The 18,790-nt window shown below is 42.8% G+C and overlaps 6 non-coding genes across 6 annotated transcripts; all 6 read left to right on the forward strand.

Annotated features, from left to right (window-relative positions):
• Positions 1-258: 258 nt before the first annotated feature.
• On the forward strand, positions 259-332 carry trnat-ugu. Its single transcript has one exon. It is a non-coding gene; the product is annotated as a tRNA-Thr (tRNA).
• Positions 333-1,408: 1,076 nt separating this feature from the next.
• trnak-uuu lies at positions 1,409-1,481 on the forward strand. Its single transcript has one exon. It is a non-coding gene; the product is annotated as a tRNA-Lys (tRNA).
• Positions 1,482-1,923: 442 nt separating this feature from the next.
• Positions 1,924-1,997, forward strand: trnat-ugu. The gene has a single exon. It is a non-coding gene; the product is annotated as a tRNA-Thr (tRNA).
• A 1,066-nt stretch (positions 1,998-3,063) lies between these two features.
• trnak-uuu lies at positions 3,064-3,136 on the forward strand. The gene has a single exon. It is a non-coding gene; the product is annotated as a tRNA-Lys (tRNA).
• Positions 3,137-3,579: 443 nt separating this feature from the next.
• trnat-agu lies at positions 3,580-3,653 on the forward strand. The gene has a single exon. It is a non-coding gene; the product is annotated as a tRNA-Thr (tRNA).
• Positions 3,654-4,708: 1,055 nt separating this feature from the next.
• trnak-uuu lies at positions 4,709-4,781 on the forward strand. Its single transcript has one exon. It is a non-coding gene; the product is annotated as a tRNA-Lys (tRNA).
• The last annotated feature ends 14,009 nt before the right edge of the window (positions 4,782-18,790 follow it).

An 18,790-nucleotide genomic window follows, 5' to 3' on the forward strand; every position in this document is an offset into this window, starting at 1 on the left:
TATACCACTATAGTTTTCTGCTCATGTTTAATCACTTCAAAATTCGTAAAATATTTCCTGTTTGTTTACTTCTTCCCTGCAGAACTGGTATAAATTAATAACTTACATAAATTACTGCAGTTTTTACACTTTCAAAAGCCCATTGCAGATGAATATTTTAATTTGCACTCTCAAAGTCAGCATAAGAAATCAACAATACTGGTGTTTAATCAAAATAATTGAAATCTGTTCTAAACTTGCAAGCCCACAAGCAAGGTTGGTGCTGTGGCTTAGATGGTTAAAGCGCCTGTCTTGTAAACAGGAGATCCTGAGTTCAAATCTCAGCAGTGCCTTTGGGTCTGGCAGCATCTGGCAGCAGACCCTGTGAAGAAATGTTCCCAATTCAATGGTGAATTCAGAACACGTTGGCAGAATATTTGTGGCACCGAACTTCTAGTTTGCTTTACCTTGATTTTTGTCAAACTTTATTCAACCTTCCATAGCTCCCATATTTCATGCAAATTCCATTTTCCTCACCTACTCCATTGCATGTACTCCTCGCTTCAGCTCTGAGTAAAGATCACACGGATTTTAAACATTAACACTGTGTCTGGCTCCAAAGATATCCTCTCATTTTCTGACCCTCGATCCTATCATTTTTAGACTCGCACGCAGAGTCGCAGCTTCCGCAGTATTTTCCTTTGGATGCATGAGAGGATTTACCTGAGAAATTCCAGAAGGAACATTTTGGCTGTTTCTCAGCGATATCTGTGAGCAACGATTGAATGATTAAATGCTTTACTCTGATGAAGAGTGACCCAGCCTCGAAATATTAGCTCGGTTCTCTCTTCACAGATGCTGCCAGACCCACTGATACTTTCCATCATTTCCTGTTTTTTTTTCAGATTTCACATCCACAGTAATTTGCTTTTATATTGAACGATTTATGTTGCTGCATGTTAGCAAGAACCAATCGGGCGGGATAAATGATGGGGCGTTTTCCATGAAGATGTGGTGCAGACACACTTTTACACCCTGAAACTTTGCAATTTGCATAATTTGCTCCTTTACTAGATGGGTTTACTTGCGTTCACGCTCTGCCACAACAAACATCAGATGACACCCTTTATTCTTTCTCTAAAAATAAAATCTGTGTCTCTGTTGCTTCCCACTCATCTCTCATCAATCAAAATGTAATCTTCAATGTCTCGAAGTACCAGTGCACGTCCCTGGGTAACAACAGTTGTCACATCACAAGTCACTGGTAAAAAGCAAGTACAAGCTGAAGAATTTGAGAAAGGGAGCCAAAGGAAGGCTGCCGCTCTGCTTGTGAGGAAAATGAGCAGGAGAGGCTGAATTACCAATGAAGAAAATTTAAAAGGTACAATATGAGAGTTTGAAGTGAGCAATGAGGAATGTTTAAGGATGGGCCCTGGTAGCTCAGTCGGTAGAGCATCAGACTTTTAATCTGAGGGCCCAGGGTTCAAGTCCCTGTCAGGGCTTTCAATTTGTCTCAAGGCGCTTGCTCCCCAATGAACAGTAGGGAAAAAGAATAGAAAATGCAGGATGATTTATGAAAAGTGGAAGAATCGTGACAATGTTGGGTTTGCCGAATTGCAACAGCCATCAAGAAGTTTTGCTAGATTTTCGGTTAATGCAAAAACTCGCTCCTCGCCTTGTCCTGCATTATACCACTATAGTTTTCTGGTCATGTTTAATCACTTCAAAATTCGTAAAATATTTCCTGTTTGTTTACTTCTTCCCTGCAGGACTGCTATAAATTAATAACGTTTCAGAAATTACTGCAATTTTTACATTCAAAAGCCCATTGCAGATGAATATTTTAATTTGCACTCTCAAAGTCAGCATAAGAAATCAACAATACTGGTGTTTAATCAAAATAATTGAAATCTGTTCTAAACTTGCAAGCCCACAATCAAGGTTGGTGCTGTGGCTTAGATGGTTAAAGCGCCTGTCTTGTAAACAGGAGATCCTGAGTTCAAATCTCAGCAGTGCCTTTGGGTCAAAGCTTGGAGCCTGTGAAGAAATGTTCCCAATTCAATGGTGAATGCAGAACTCGTTGGCAGAATATCTTTGGCACCGAACTTCCAGTTTGATTTACCTTGATTTTTGTCAAACTTTATTCAACCTTCCACAGCTCCCATATTTCATGCAAATTCCATTTTCCTCACCTACTCCATTGCATGTACTCCTCGCTTCAGCTCTGAGTAAAGATCACACGGGTTTTAAACATTAACACTGTGTCTGGCTCCAAAGATATCCTCTCATTTTCTGAGCCTCAATCCTATCATTTTTAGACTCGCACGCAGAGTCGCAGCTTCCGCAGTATTTTCCTTTGGATGCATGACAGGATTTACCTCAGGAATTCCAGAAGGAACATTTTGGCTGTTTCTCAGCGATATCTGTGAGCAATGATTGAATGATTAAATGCTTTACTCTGATGAAGAGTGACCCAGCGTCGAAATATTAGCTCGGTTCTCTCTTCACAGATGCTGCCAGACCCACTGATACTTTCCATCATTTCCTGTTTTTTTTTCAGATTTCACATCCACAGTAATTTGCATTTATATTGAACGATTTATGTTGCTGCATGTTAGCAAGAACGAATCGGGCGGGATAAATGATGGGGCGTTTTCCATGAAGATGTGGTGCAGACACACTTTTACACCCTGAAACTTTGCAATTTGCATAATTTGCTCCTTTACTAGATGCGTTTACTTGCGTTCACGCTCTGCCACAACAAACATCAGATGACACCCTTTATTCTTTCTCTAAAAATAAAATCTGTGTCTCTGTTGCTTCCCACTCATCTCTCACCAATCAAAATGTAATCTTCAATGTCTCGAAGTACCAGTGCACGTCCCTGGGTAACAACAGTTGTCACATCACAAGTCACTGGTAAAAAGCAAGTACAAGCTGAAGAATTTGAGAAAGGGAGCCAAAGGAAGGCTGCCGCTCTGCTTTTGAGGAAAATGAGCAGGAGAAGCTGAATTACCAATGAAGAAAATTCAAAAGGTACAATATGAGAGTTTGAAGTGAGCAATGAGGAATGTTTAAGAATGGGCCCTGGTAGCTCAGTCGGTAGAGCATCAGACTTTTAATCTGAGGGCCCAGGGTTCAAGTCCCTGTCAGGGCTTTCAGTTTGTCTCAAGGTGCTTGCTCCCCAATGAACAGTAGGAAAGAAGAATAGAAAATGCGGGATGATTTATGAAAAGTGGAAGAATCGCGCCAATGTTGGATTTGCCAAATTGCAACAGCCATCAAGAAGTTTTGCTCGATTTTCGGTTAATGTAAATACTCGCTCCTGGTCTTGTCCTGCATTATGCCACTATAGCTTTATGGTCATGTTTAATCACTTCAAAATTCGTAAAATATTTCCTATTTGTTTACTTCTTCCTTGCAGGACTGCTATGAATTAATAACTTTCAGAAATTACTGGAATTTTTACACTTTCAAAAGCCCATTGCAGATGAATATTTTAATTTGCACTCTCAAAGTCAGCATAAGAAATCAACAATCCTGGTGTTTAATCAAAATAATTGAAATCTGTTCTAAACTTGCCAGCCCGCAATCAAGGTTGGTGCTGTGGCTTAGATGGTTAAAGCGCCTGTCTAGTAAACAGGACATCCTGAGTTCAAATCTCAGCAGTGCCTTTGGGTCAAAGCTTGGAGCCTGTGAAGAAATGTTCCCAGTTCAATGGTGAATGCAGAATATCTGTGGCACCGAACTTCTAGTTTGCTTTACCTTGATTTTTGTCAAACTTTATTCAACCTTCCATAGCTCCCATATTTCATGCAAATTCCATTTTCCTCACCTACTCCATTGCATGTACTCCTCGCTTCAGCTCTGAGTAAAGATCACACGGATTTTAAACATTAACACTGTGTCTGGCTCCAAAGATATCCTCTCATTTGCTGAGCCTCAATCCTATCATTTTTAGACTCGCACGCAGAGTCGCAGCTTCCGCAGTATTTTCCTTTGGATGCATGACAGGATTTACCTGAGGAATTCCAGAAGGAACATTTTGGCTGTTTCTCAGCGATATCTGTGAGCAACGATTGAATGATTAAATGCTTTACTCTGATGAAGAGTGACCCAGCCTCAAAATATTAGCTCAGTTCTCTCTTCACAGATGCTGCCAGACCCACTGATATTTTCCATCATTTCCTGTTTTTTTTTTTCAGATTTTGCATCCACAGTAATTTGCTTTTATATTGAACGATTTATGTTGCTGTATGTTAGCAAGAACGAATCGGGCGGGATAAATGATGGGGCGTTTTCCATGAAGATGTGGTGCAGACACACTTTTACACGCTGAAACCTTGCAATTTGCATAATTTGCTCCTTTACTCGATGAGTTTAATTGCGTTCACGCTCTGCCACAACAAACATCAGATGACACCCTTTATTCTATCTCTATAAATAGAATCTGTTTCTCTGTGGCTTCCCACTCCTCTCTTATCAAACAAAATGTAATCTTCAATGTCTCGAAGTACCAGTGCATGTCCCTGGGTAACAACAGTTTTCACATCACAAGTCACCGGTAAAAAGCAAGTACAAGCTGAAGAATTTGAGCAAGGGAGCCAAAGGAAGGCTGCCGCTCTGCTTCTGAGGGAAATGAGCAGGAGAGGCTGAATTACCAAATAAGAAAATTCAAAAGGTAAAATATGAGAGTTTGAAGTGAGCAATGAGGTTTTTTTTGAACTGTGCCCTGGTAGCTCAGTCGGTAGAGCATCAGACTTTTAATCTGAAGGCCCAGGATTCAAGTCCCTGTCATGGCTTTCTTTTTGTCTCAAGGTGCTTGCTCCCCAATGAACAGTAGGAAAAAAGAATAGAAAATGCAGGATGATTTATGAAAAGTGGAAGGATCGTGACAATGTTGTGTTTGCCAAATTGCAACAGCCATCAAGACGTTTTGCTAGATTTTCGGTTAATGTAAAAACTCGCTCCTGGTCTTGTCCTGCATTATGCCACTATAGTTTTCTGGTCATGTTTAATCACTTCAAAATTTGTAAAATATTTCCTGTTTGTTTACTTCTTTGCTGCAGGAGTGCTATAAATTAATAACTTTCAGAAATTACTGCAATTTTTACAGTTTCAAAAGCCCATTGCAGATGAATATTTTAATTTGCACTCTCAAAGTCAGCAGAAGAAATCAACAATACTGGTGTTTAATGAAAATAATTGAAATCTGTTGTAAACTTGCAAATCCACAATCAAGGTTGGTCCTGTAGCTTAGATGGTTAAAGCACCTGTCTTGTAAACAGGCGATCTTGAGTTCAAATCTCAGCAGTGCCTTTGGGTTAAAGCTAGGAGCATGTGATGAAATATTCCCAATTCAGTGGCGAATGAGAAGCACGTTGGCAAAATATCTGTGGCACTTTGCTTCACCTTGATTTTTGTCAAATTTTATTCAAACTTCCATAGCTCCCATATTTCATGCAACTTCCATTTTCCTCACCTACTCCATTGCATGTACTCCTCGCTTCAGCTCTGAGTAAAGATCACACGGATTTGAAACATTAACACTGTGTCTGGCTCCAAAGATATCTCTCATTTTCTGAGCCTCAATCCTATCATTTTTAGCTTCTCACGTAGAGTCGCAGCTTCCGCAGTATTTTCCTTTGGATGCATGACAGGATTTACCTGAGGAATTCCAGAAGGAACATTTTGACTGTTTCTCAGCGATATCTGAGAGCAACGATTGAATGGTTAAATGCTTTACTCTGATGAAGAGTGACCCAGCCTCGAAATATTAGCTCAGTTCTCTCTTCACAGATGCTGCCAGCCCCACTGATATTTTCCATCATTTTCTGTTTTTGTTTTCCAGATTTCGCATCCACAGTAATTTGCTTTTATATTGAACGATTTATGTTGCTGTACGTTAGCAAGAACGAATCGGGCGGGATAAATGATGGGGCGTTTTCCATGAAGATGTGGTGCAGACACACTTTTACACCCTGAAACTTTGCAATTTGCATAATTTGCACCTTTACTAGATGGGTTTACTTGCGTTCACGCTCTGCCACAACAAACATCAGATGACACCCTTTATTCTATCGCTAAAAATAGAATCTGTGTCTCTGTTGCTTCCCACTCATCACTTACCAAACTAAATGTTATCTTCAATGTCTCGAAGTACCAGTGCAGGTCCCTGGGTAACAACAGTTGTCACATCACAAGTCACTGGTATAAAGCAAGTACAAGCTGAAGAATTTGAGAAAGGGAGCCAAAGGAAGGCTGCTGCTCTGCTTGTGAGGAAAATGAGCAGGAGAGGCTGAATTACCAAATAAGAAAATTCAAAAGGTAAAATATGAGAGTTTGAAGTGAGCAATGAGGAATTTTTAAGAATGGGCCCTCTTAGCTCAGTCGGTAGAGCATCAGACTTATAATCTGAGGGCCCAGGGTTCAAGTTCCTATCAGTGTTTTCATTTTGTCTCAAGGCGCTTGCTCCCCAATGAACAGTAGGAAAAAAGAATAAAAAATGCAGGATGATTTATGAACAGTGGAAGAATTGTGACAACATTGTGTTTGCCCAATTGTAGCAGCCATCAAGAAGTTTTGCTCCATTTTCATGTTTAATCACTTCAAAATTGTAAAATATTTCCTGTTTGTTTACTTCTTCCCTGCAGGACTGCTGCAAATTAATAACTTTCGGAAATTACTGCAATTTTTACAGTTTCAAAAGCCCATTGCAGATGAATATTTTAATTTGCACTCTCAATGTCAGCAGAAGAAATCAACAATACTGGTGTTTAATCAAAATAATTGAAATCTATTCTAAACTTGCAAACCTGCTTCCTGCATTGGTGCTGTGGCTTAGATTGTTAAAGTGCCTGTCGAGTAAACAGGAGATCCTGAGTTCAAAATTAGGAGCCTGTGAAGAAATGCTCCCAATTCAATTCAATGGATTTAATGTTTTTTGTTTTTTGTTCAGAAAAATTGGCGGAGTAACAACAGAAAGTTTTAGAAATAAAACGGATGTATTCGAATCGTACACGGAAGAGGAATCTGCGTGTATACCGGAATGTTATTAACGTAAAAATAATGTCTTAATGATAAAATAGAAACCTTCAGATATGCAGGTCGATGAAATCCGGGCCGAAGTTCTTCAAGTGCTATTGCCGGTAGGGTAGAGAAAGGAGATGTTGCGAGTAGCATTTGAGGTACCAGTGGGACGTCATTGGGTAGTAAGGAAAACTCAAGCTGAAACCCAAAAACATATTTATTGACCTGGACTACATACAGATGTAGTTAAATTTTGTCCATCAAGTCACACATGTCAACTGAGAGGGAAACCTCAAGCAGTGATAAAACCAGCGCCCCTAAAACACATTCCAGCATTTGAGGAACTTTTTACAAGGGTCTTAATTGATTGCATAGGACCGCTTCCTAATACAAAAAGTGGGAATCAATATCTTTTGACTATAATGGGTGTGTCTACTAGGTTTCCAGATGCCATTCCAGTACGTAATAGCACAGCGAAATGGATTGTGGAGGAGTTACTTCATTTCTTTCATAGATATGGACTACCCACAGAAATACAATCGGATCAAGGATCGGATTTTACTTCAAAGTTATTCAAAGAAGTTATGGATAGCTTTGGAATAAATCAACTTAAATCAACTGTGTACCGTCCAGAATCACAGTGCGCATTAGAAAGGTGGCATCAGACACGAAGACAATGTTGAGGGCTTATTGTCAAGATTATCCAGAGGATTGGGATCAAGGAATTCCATTCATACTGTTTGCAATGAGGGATGCACCGAATGAGTCAACCAATTTCAGTCCTTTTGAACTAATTTTTGGTCATGAGGTAAGAGGACCACTTAAATTGATTCAGGGAAAATTAGTGAGTGAGACAACTGAACTTACATTATTTGATTACGTGTCAAATTTTAGGGCACGATTAAGTTGAACAGGTGAATTGGTGAGACAGCATTTTAAAAAATGCACAACATGTGATGAAACGGGTAGTGGACAAGAAATCCAAAGTTCGTAGTTTTTCCAGTGGAGATCAAGTTTTAATATTGTTACCAGTGGTAGGTGAACCTTTAAAAGCAAGGTTTTGTGGATCTCATCAAATGGAAAGGAAATTAAATGAGGCGAAACATGTGGTAAAAACGGCAGATAGAATGACAAATTACTGAGTGTGTCATGTAAATATGTTTAAAAGGTACTTTGAAAGGGAAGGAGAGCTAAAGCGTGAGATTTTAATGATTCTAACAAACTGCCGAACCAAATCCAGATGACTTTGATTTTGACATACCTCAAATTAAATTGGGAAACGAGGATGTTCTTAAAAATTGGGATAAATTGTTGAGGTACCTTCCAGATGAAAAACGGGCTGACCTGAAAGCGTTATTGATGTCACATGAACAAGTTTGCGGAGATACGTTGGAAGCACTAAAATGGCTATCCATGATGTAGATGTGGGAAATGCTGTTCCAATTAAACAACATCCATATGGACTTAACCATTTCAAACTGGGACAGGTTAACAAGGAAATTGAGAGTATGCTTACAATTGGCATAATTGAAGTGGGTTGTAGCCAATGGAGCTCACCCATAGTGATGGTGCCTAAACTAGATGGTAACCAACGGTTGTGTGTGGACTATATAAAAGTTAATGCAGTTTCAAGAACGGATTCTTATCCAATCCCACGTTTTGAGGATTGCATTGAGAAAGTGGGACAATCAGCTTATATTTCCAAACTGGATTTGCTTAAAGGTTACTGGCAGGTGCCTTTATCCGAAAGGGCCAAGGGGATTGCAGCTTTTGTGACTCCAGATGATATATACCAATTCAAAGTTATGCCATTTTGCTTGAAAAACGCCCAGCCACATTTCAACGGTTAAATAACAGAGTTGTTTCAGTATTACCCAATTGTGCGAAATACATCGACGATCTGGTAATTTTCAGCCAGACATGGAAAGAACATTTAAAATATCTGATGGAGCTATTTGATCGACTTCAGGAGGCGGGTTTGGAGATGAACCTCGCCGAAAGTCAATTTGGAAAAGCCCAAGTCACTTTCTTGGGCCATACAATCGGCCGGGTCGAATGGACCCACGGGATGTGAAAACAAATGTTATTGGGGAGTTCTCAATACCATCGACACAAAGGGAAATAATGCGATTTCTTGGCATGAGTGGATTCTATTGGAAATTTGTGCCAAATTTTAGCAGTGTGGTTGCTCCACTGACCGACTTGCTAAAGAAGGGTAGCATATTTAACTGGACAGCGGAGTGTCAACAGACATTTGATTGCCTGAAGGCTCTATTAACCACTACTCCTGTGTTAGCCATCCCAAATTATACCAAACCATTCAAAGTGGCTGTTGATGCGAGTGATGTGGGCGGACGTGCAGTTGTATTGGTTATTTTTCAAATAAATTGAATTATGACCAGAAAAAGTTTTCAACGATTGAGAAGGAGACTTTGAGTTTGGTGCTGGCTTTGCAACATTTTCACATTTATGTGACCAGCAATCCGTCTGACAGAACTATATACACTGATCAAAATCCATTGATGTTTTTGGGGAGTTTTCGGAAAACAATGCAAGACTGTTTCGATGGAGTTTATTGTAACAGTCATTTCATTCAAAAATAATATGTAGCAGAACGAGAAAACGTGATAGTCAATGCTTTGCCACGAATGTTATGACAAGAAGCAGGTTCGGTGCAGGAAGAAGAACTAAAATGGACAAGGTTATTATTAAATGTTTGCGTGTTTTATTTTTTGAAAAAAAACGTATATTCACTGTCAATGCTACTTAAAGGATAGTGAAAAGGTGAAAAAAGAAACCATCTTGAAGTTGATGGTTTATTTTCTTTCTAGGGGGAGGTGTCATGTGAGAGAACCGTTAAGGTCTGGTGCTTATGAAATTGCTGTAGTGGATGTACCTTTAAGAAATGGGTGTTTATCGAATAGCTGCAGTGATGTCATAGAATGTGTGGAGCTCGGCTGTCTGTCTGCTTGTCCTTTCGCTTTGGACTGTCTGCTACAGGGTGTGTTTAATTTGGTTTCGAGAGCTGGATAGCTACAGGAAAAGCAAGCAGCTGCGCAAGACTCTCTCTGGAATCTAAAGACTTTCTCCTGATCATATGTGTGATTTTGTATCTAGCATCGATTTTTGTCACAAGCAGGCTTCAATGAAGTTACTGTGAAAAGCCCCTAGTCGCCACATTCTGGTGTCTGCTTAGATTATTATGGTAATTCAATGTGATAACTGCTGTCAGTAGAGAATTCCACCCTGATCTCTGTGTTAAAAAGGTATTTTGTCTTCTGGATGTTGCAGGGAAAGGTTAAGGGTTACTTATAGAATTTTATATCTGTGGGATGATTGGTGTTGATAGTTGTTCAAATGTTTACTGTGGGTTTATAAAGTGTTCACTGATTTCATAAATAAACAGTGTTTTAATTTCAAAGTACTTTAACTCTGTTGCACCACCCCTCTGAAGTAGGCCCGTGTGCTCCCCAGAACCACAATCTATTGAATGTGGTGGGTCAGGTGAACTCCATGATACACTTTGGGATTCTCTAAACCCTGGCCCATAACAGTATACAATGTCCCCAACAACCACCTCACAGCGGTCCCAGTCCCTTCTTTCCCATGAAGGGCTCTGTCAGTTCTGGCATATCTTGAAATTGATCTTTTAACTCCACCTTACTCTCACTCACGCCGGACATACCACCCCAGACACTCCTTTGCAGAAAAACACGCCTTCACCTTGTTAAGGGCCGCACGTCTCATTGTCAGTTAATGTACCGGTTCTTCCTATCCTTCTGCAGTATTCCTCCTATGTCTGGAAACAATGAAAGCGGATAATCACTGTATGTGGCAGCTTAATCAGCTGTGGCTTCTGCCGGAGTGCCCAATGGGTCCTCACCATCTCCGGAAAAGTAAACACCTCATCCCACGCCCCCACCCACGACCCGCCACAACCACCAGCCGAGAGACCATCTCCGAGAAGTATTCAGTTGTCATCGAGCCCTCCACTCTCTCCAGCAGTCCGGCCATCCTGTGGTTCAATCGCCTCGACCTGTTCTTCAGATCTTCCACTGTTGCTCTTAGGCCCTTGTTACTCTCCAGCGCAAACAGCAACTGTTCTTCCAACGAGGCAAACCACCCATGATGCTACGACACAGGCTCCTCCAGGCCCTTCAACACCTTACCTTGCTCTTTAACAGCCTCCGATGTCTTACCCAGGTGCTCCTCAATTGGGCCCAATTACTCCTTGAAAGCAGCATTAAAAGATACCTTTATCTCTTTACCTTGAAGCTCAAACTGTCTGTCCACCTGATTCCCAAATTCCTCCAGTTCCTGCACCATTACTGCAGCTAGCTCCACTGCAATGTTAAGGAATTCGTTAAGAAGCATTCCAATTACATAGAACATAGAACGATACAGCGCAGTACAGGCCCTTCGGCCCTCGATGTTGCACCGACATGGAAAAAAAAACTAAAGGCCATCTAACCTACACTATCCCCTTATCATCCATATGCTTATCCAATAAATTTTTAAATGCTCTCAATGTTGGCGAGTTCACTACTGTTGCAGGTAGGGCATTCCACGGCCTCACCACTCTTTGCGTAAAAAACCCACCTCTGACCTCTGTCCTATATCTATTACCTCTCAATTTAAGGCTATGTCCCCTCGTGCTAGCCACCTCCATCCGCGGGAGAAGGCTCTCGCTGTCCAGCCTATCTAACCCTCTGATCATTTTGTATGCCTCTATTAAGTCACCTCTTAACCTTCTTCTCTCTAACGAAAACAACCTCAAGTCCATCAGCCTTTCCTCATAAGATTTTCCCTCCATACCAGGCAACATCCTGGTAAATCTCCTCTGCACCCGTTCCAAAGCTTCCACGTCCTTCCTATAATGAGGCGACCAGAACTGTACGCAATACTCCAAATGCGGCCGTACCAGAGTTTGGTACAGCTGCATCATGACCTCATGGCTCCGGAACTCAATCCCTCTACCAATAAAGGCCAACACACCATAGGCCTTCTTCACAACCCTATCAACCTGGGTGGCAACTTTCAGGGATCTATGTACATGGACACCGAGATCCCTCTGCTCATCCACACTACCAAGAATTTTACCATTAGCCAAATATTCCGCATTCCTGTTATTCTTTCCAAAGTGAATCACCTCACACTTCTCCACATTAAACTCCATTTGCCACCTCTCAGCCCAGCTCTGCAGCTTATCTATGTCCCTCTGTAACCTGCAACATCCTTCCGCACTGTCTACAACTCCACCGACTTTTGTGTCGTCTGCAAATTTACTCACCCATCCTTCTGCGCCCTCCTCTAGGTCATTTATAAAAATGACAAACAGCAACGGCCCCAGAACAGATCCTTGTGGTACGCCACTCGTAACTGAACTCCATTCTGAACATTTCCCATCAACTACCACTCTCTGTCTTCTTTCAACTAGCCAATTTCTGATCCACATCTCTAAATCACCCTCAATCCCCAGCCTCCGTATTTTCTGCAATAGCCGACCGTGGGGAACCTTATCAAACGCTTTACTGAAATCCATATACACCACATCAACTGCTCTACCCTCGTCTACCTGTTCAGTCACCTTCTCAAAGAACTCGATAAGGTTTGTGAGGCATGACCTACCCTTCACAAAACCATGCTGACTATCCCTAATCATATTATTCCTATCTAGATGATTATAAATCGTATCTTTTATAATCCTCTCCAAGACTTTACCCACCACAGACGTTAGGCTCACCGGCCTATAGTTACCGGGGTTATCTCTACTCCCCTTCTTGAACAAAGGGACCACATTTGCTATCCTCCAGTCCTCTGGCACTATTCCTGTAGCCAATGATGACCTAAAAATCAAAGCCAAAGGCTCAGCAATCTCTTCCCTGGCTTCCCAGAGAATCCTAGGATAAATCCCATCCGGCCCCGGGGACTTATCTATTTTCACCTTGTCCAGAATTGCCAACACTTCTTCCCTACGCACCTCAATGCCATCTATTCTAATAGCCTGGGTTTCAGCATTCTCCTCCACAATATTATCTTTTTCTTGAGTGAATACTGACGAAAAGTATTCATTTAGTATCTCGCTTATCTCCTCAGCCTCCACACACAACTTCCCACCACTGTCCTTGACTGGCCCTACTCTTACCCTAGTCATTCTTTTATTCCTGACATACCTATAGAAAGCTTTTGGGTTTTCCTTGATCCTACCTGCCAAAGACTTCTCATGTCCCCTCCTTGCTCGTCTCAGCTCTCTCTTTAGATCCTTCCTCGCTTCCTTGTAACTATCAAGCGCCCCAACTGAAACTTCACGCCTCATCTTCACATAGGCCTCCTTCTTCCTCTTAACAAGAGATTCCACTTCTTTGGTAAACCACGGTTCCCTCGCTCGACCCCTTCCTCCCTGCCTGACTGGTACGTACTTATCAAGAACATGCAATAGCTGTTCCTTGAACAAGCTCCACATATCCAGTGTGCCCAACCCTTGCAGCCTACTTCTCCAACCAACACATCCTAAGTCATGTCTAATGGCATCATAATTGCCCTTCCCCCAGCTATAACTCTTGCTCTGCGGGGTATACTTATCCCTTTCCATCACTAACGTAAAGGTCACCGAATTGTGGTCACTGTCTCCAAAGTGTTCACCTACCTCCAGATCTAACACCTGGCCTGGTTCATTACCCAAAACCAAATCCAAAGTGGCCTCACCTCTTGTTGGCCTGTCAACATATTGTGTCAGAAAACCCTCCTGCACACATTGTACAAAGAACGACCCATCCAATGTACTCGAACTATATCTTTTCCAGTCAATATTAGGAAAGTTAAAGTCTCCCATAACAACTACCCTGTTACTTTCGCTCTTTTCCAGAATCATCTTCGCCATCCTTTCCTCTACATCTCTAGAACTATTAGGTGGCCTATAGAAAACTCCCAACAGGGTGACCTCTCCTTTCCTGTTTCTAACCTCAGCCCATACTACCTCGGAAGAAGAGTCCCCATCTTGCATCCTTTCTACCACCGTAATACTGTCCTTGACTAGCAGCGCCACACCTCCCCCTCTTTTGCCCCCTTCTCTGACCTTACTAAAGCACCTAAACCCCGGAACCTGCAACAACCATTCCTGTCCCTGCTCTATCCATGTCTCTGAAATGGCCACAACATCGAAGTCCCAGGTACCTACCCATGCTGCCAGTTCCCCTACCTTATTTCGTATACTCCTGGCATTGAAATAGACACACTTCAAACCACAGACCTGAACACTGCCGCCGCCCTCCTGCGAAGTCAAAACTGTGCTCCTGACCTCTCTACTCTCAATCTCTCGCACCCCAAAACTACAATCCAGGTTCCCATGCCCCTGCTGAATTAGTTTAAACCCCCCCAAAGAGTACTAACAAATCTCCCCCCCAGGATATTGGTGCCCCTCAGGTTCAGATGTAGACCATCCTGTCTATAGAGGTCCCACCTTCCCCAGAAAGAGCCCCAGTTATCCAGAAATCTGAATCCCTCCCGCCTGCACCATCCCTGTAGCCACGTGTTTAATTGCTCTCTCTCCCTATTCCTCATCTCACTATCACGTGGCACGGGCAACAACCCAGAGATAACAACTCTGTTTGTTCTCGCTCTGAGCTTCCATCCTAGCTCCCTAAAGGCCTGCCTGACATCCTTCTCCCCTTTCCTACCTATGTCGTTAGTGCCAATGTGGACTACGACTTGGGGCTGCTCCCCCTCCCGCTTAAGATGTCTCGTTGATGCTAAGTATCCAATAATTGACACTGATTATGTAAAGGGGTTGCAGGTGGCGCTTGTGACATGTGATGTGGTGATAGAGTTTTGTATAGAGTGCGTGCAAGGAAAATAAAGGTATTCGTGAAAAGGAGCAGAACTCTTGACTCTTTACTCAACAGCAGCCAGAAGCTAACATGTAATGGCCGCAGATACCTCCAGCACCTTTTCCCAATCAGATACCTTTGCTCGAGTACCAGCCATCGTTTCCTTCCCAGTGAGGTCTTTCGTAGTAATGTTCCCGACTTCAGCCAAGTGGGCGTGGGCACAGAAATCCCGAAAGACGGGCTAAAGGGATCAGGAAAGAAAGACCCTGGCAGGTGCAACATTTACATAGAACATACAGTGCAAAAGGAGGCCATTCGGCCCATCGAATCTGCACCAACCCACTTAACCCCTCACTTCCACTCTATCCCCATAACCCACTTAACCCCTCACTTCCACTCTATCCCCATAACCCACTAACCCCTCCTATCCTTTTTTGGACAATAAGGGCAATTTATCATGGCCAATCCACCTAACCTGCACATCTTTGGACTGTGGGAGGAAACCGGAGAACCCGGAGGAAACACACGCAAACATGGGGAGAACGTGCAGACTCCGCACAGACAGTGACCCAGCGGGGAATTGGACCTGGGACCTTGTGCTGTGAAGCCACAGTGCTAGACACTGTGCTACCGTGCAGCCGTCGTGCCTTTCGTGCGACTTGCCTCACATGACGTCACCTGAAGTCCAATCTATCCAGATTTGAACAGTTTTATCAAATATTCACTTTAAATTCAAGGTAACAACAACCTCAGATTTTCTATTCCTGCCCAAAGAGAGTAGAAATTCATATATCAGGCAATATTTCATCAAATATTATTCTCTGTTGTGGATGACAAAGAGTTTGAGAAGGATTTACCATAACTTTCTTGATTGTGGGTGTGTTTCCTCACCGTCTTCTCAACTTACCGGTCAATGAACAAAGAACAAAGGAAAGTACATTGCGCCAACATGCCATTCATCCTTCGAAGCCTGTGCCAGCAATGTTACCCTTCTAACCTAGAACCGTCTCCACATCTATGGTCCATATCCCTCTGTTCCCATCTATTCATGTATTTTTCAAGACGGTCCTGAAAGGTCCCTATCAACAACGTCAGGGGTCTCGAGGGGTCATCCCAAGGAGGAGAAAACATGTTCAGGAGAACATGGCAACCATGGCAGACAAGAGAAGTCGAGGACAGCATAAAAGCAAAGGAAAAAGCATACAATGTGGCGAGGATTTGTGGTAAACCAGAGAATCGGGATATCTTTAAAAACAAGCAGAGGACAACTAAGAAAGCAATAAGGCGGGGTTGGCGGGGGGGGGGGGGAGAAGATAGAATATGAGTGTAATCTTCCTAGTATTATAAACAAAGATTGCAAGAGTTTTTTTTATCGAAGAGTAGAAGGTAAGTGAAAGAAAATTATGGACCACTGACAAATGAGGCTGGAGAGGTAGGAATAGGGAACAACGGAACGGCAGAAGAACTGAATAGGCACTCTGAGTCAGTCTTAACAGCTGAAGACACCAGTGGCATATCTGAACTTCAAATGAGTCAGTGGAAGAGTTGAGTAAAGCGGCATCACTTCGGAGAAAGTCCTCGGGATACTGAAAGGTGTGAGGTTGCATAAATCACCGCAGGGCTCTGGAGGCCATGGCTGAGGAGATTACTGAGACATTGCTGGTGGTCTTCTAGGAATCACCGGATGCAGGAAGGTATCCAAATGAATATGGCTAATGTAACACCTCATTTAAAAACAGAGGCAGAAAAGAGGAAATTATAGACCATTTAGCCTGACTTCGGTTGTTTTAGGATTTTGAAGTCTATTATTAAATTTGCGGTTGCGGATTACTTAGAGGTTCATGGTAAAATAGGAGTCAGTCAGCACGGCTTCATCAAAGGAAGGTCATGCCTGACAATTCTATTAGATTTTTTAAGGAGGCAACGAGGAAGTTGGACAAAGGAGAACCAGTGGATGTTATCTATTTGGACTTCCAGAAGGCCTTTGACAAGGTGCCATACAAGAGGCTGCTACATAAGAAAAGAGCCCATGGTGTTAGGTGGAAGGTACGGGCATGGATAACAGATTGGCTGATTGACAGAACACAGAGACTTGGGATGAAGGGGTCCGGTTCAGGATGGCAGCCAGTGAATAGTTGTGTTCCGCAGGGGTCAGTGTTGAGACCACAGATTATCAGGAGATATATGAATGATCTGGAAGAAGGAACTGAGGGTACTGTTGCAAAGTTTGAAGATGATTCAAAGATACGTAGAGGGACAGGTTGTTGATGAACCAGAGCTTTTGTATTCTTCCGTACAATTAACTACACCCCCCCCCCCCCACCCACCCACCCAAACACACACACACACACACACACACCACCGCTATTTAGTTTAAAGCCTTATCTGCAGCCCGAGTTATATGATTCCCCAGGAATCTTCAGAAGGACGTGTACAAGTCTGGGGACTGGGCAAAGAAGTGGAAGAGTGAATACAATATAGAAATGTGTGATGTGCACATTGTTTAGAACAATAGAAGCATTGACTGTTTTCTAAATGGCTTCTGCAATCAGAAGCACACTGGGACTTGGGCGTCCTAGTTCAGAATTCTCTTAAGATTGACATGCAGGTTCAGATGGCAGTTAGGAAGGCAAATGCAGTGTTAGCCTTCATGCCACTCGGGCTAGAATACAAGAGCAGTGATGTTCTATTGAGGCTATTTAGCCCTGGTCAGACCCCAACTGGAGTATTGTGAGCAGTATCAGACCCGTATCTGAGGCTGTGCTGGCCTTGGAGAGGGTCCGGATGTGGATCACAAGAATGATCCCCGGAATGAAGGACTTGTTATATGAGGAGCAGTTGTGGATTCTGGGTCTGTACTCGATGCAGTTTGGAAGGATGAGGGGCGATCTCATTGAAACTTACAGAAGACTGGGAGGCCGAGATAGAGTGAAGGTGTTGAGAGTTCACAGCTCTATTAAAAGGCCTCACAGCTTCAGAGACCCCAGTTCAATCCTGGCCTCTGCTGAGTGTCTGCTTTGAGTTTGCTCTTTCGCCCCGTGTCTGCGTGGGCTTCCTCAGGGTGTCCGGTTTCTTCCCACGGCCCAAAGATATGCAGGTTAGATGGATTGGCAATGACAAATTATCCCCGTGTCCAAAAGAATAGGTGGCTTAAAAGGATAGTGTAGAGGCGTGGGCTTGAGTAGGGTGCTCTAACGAAGGGCCAGTGCAGGCTCGATGGGCCAGTTGGCATCCTTCTGCACTGTATGGATTCTATGGATTTATGACTGGCGGGACAGGCTCGATGGGCTGAATGGCTTAATTCTGCTTGTGTGTCTTTCGGTCTTATGGCCTAAGATAGCGTATTCAGGTGATTTACTATTCCTCGCCTGGACACACTTCAACAGACGGATGGAGGTCAAGGCGGTAAAAGACGACACATCATAATGGAGAAAGAAAGCCTATCCAGACAAAGTAATGCTGTATAAGCAAGAGTCAACACAGTTGCAAAGTTTTTGTAGCTGTCAGAAATTGGGGGGAAATGCCACACAGGTGGCTAAACAGAAAGAATTTTGCTGGTGGAGGATACTTTTGGGTACAGTCAGATATCCCCAATGGGGTCAGCCAAAATAATCACACACATGGAACTGCACAGCAAACATCCTAGCAGTGGGACATATAAGATCAAGGCAGATTAGGGACCTGCAGTTTTCAAAGATGCTGAGGAGATAAAAGGCCAGAACACAAATACCCACAGTATGAGTTGTAATGTTGAATATTTTGTTGTTTTCTTGGGAGTGAAAGTAAATAGACAGAGGCACTGCAATACTGAAGGACGATCACCTCCATGAAGGAAGAGTTCTCAAACCTTTGAAAGAGGAATGAACGCCTTGGAAGTTAGTAAATGTACCCATTGTTTCAGCGGTGTGTCCAGAGTATGATTTATTTCGAGCAATTTGTGAATGCTGAGGTTTCTC

Source organism: Scyliorhinus canicula, chromosome 6, assembly GCF_902713615.1.
Source record: "Scyliorhinus canicula chromosome 6, sScyCan1.1, whole genome shotgun sequence".
Lineage (NCBI taxonomy): Eukaryota > Metazoa > Chordata > Chondrichthyes > Carcharhiniformes > Scyliorhinidae > Scyliorhinus > Scyliorhinus canicula.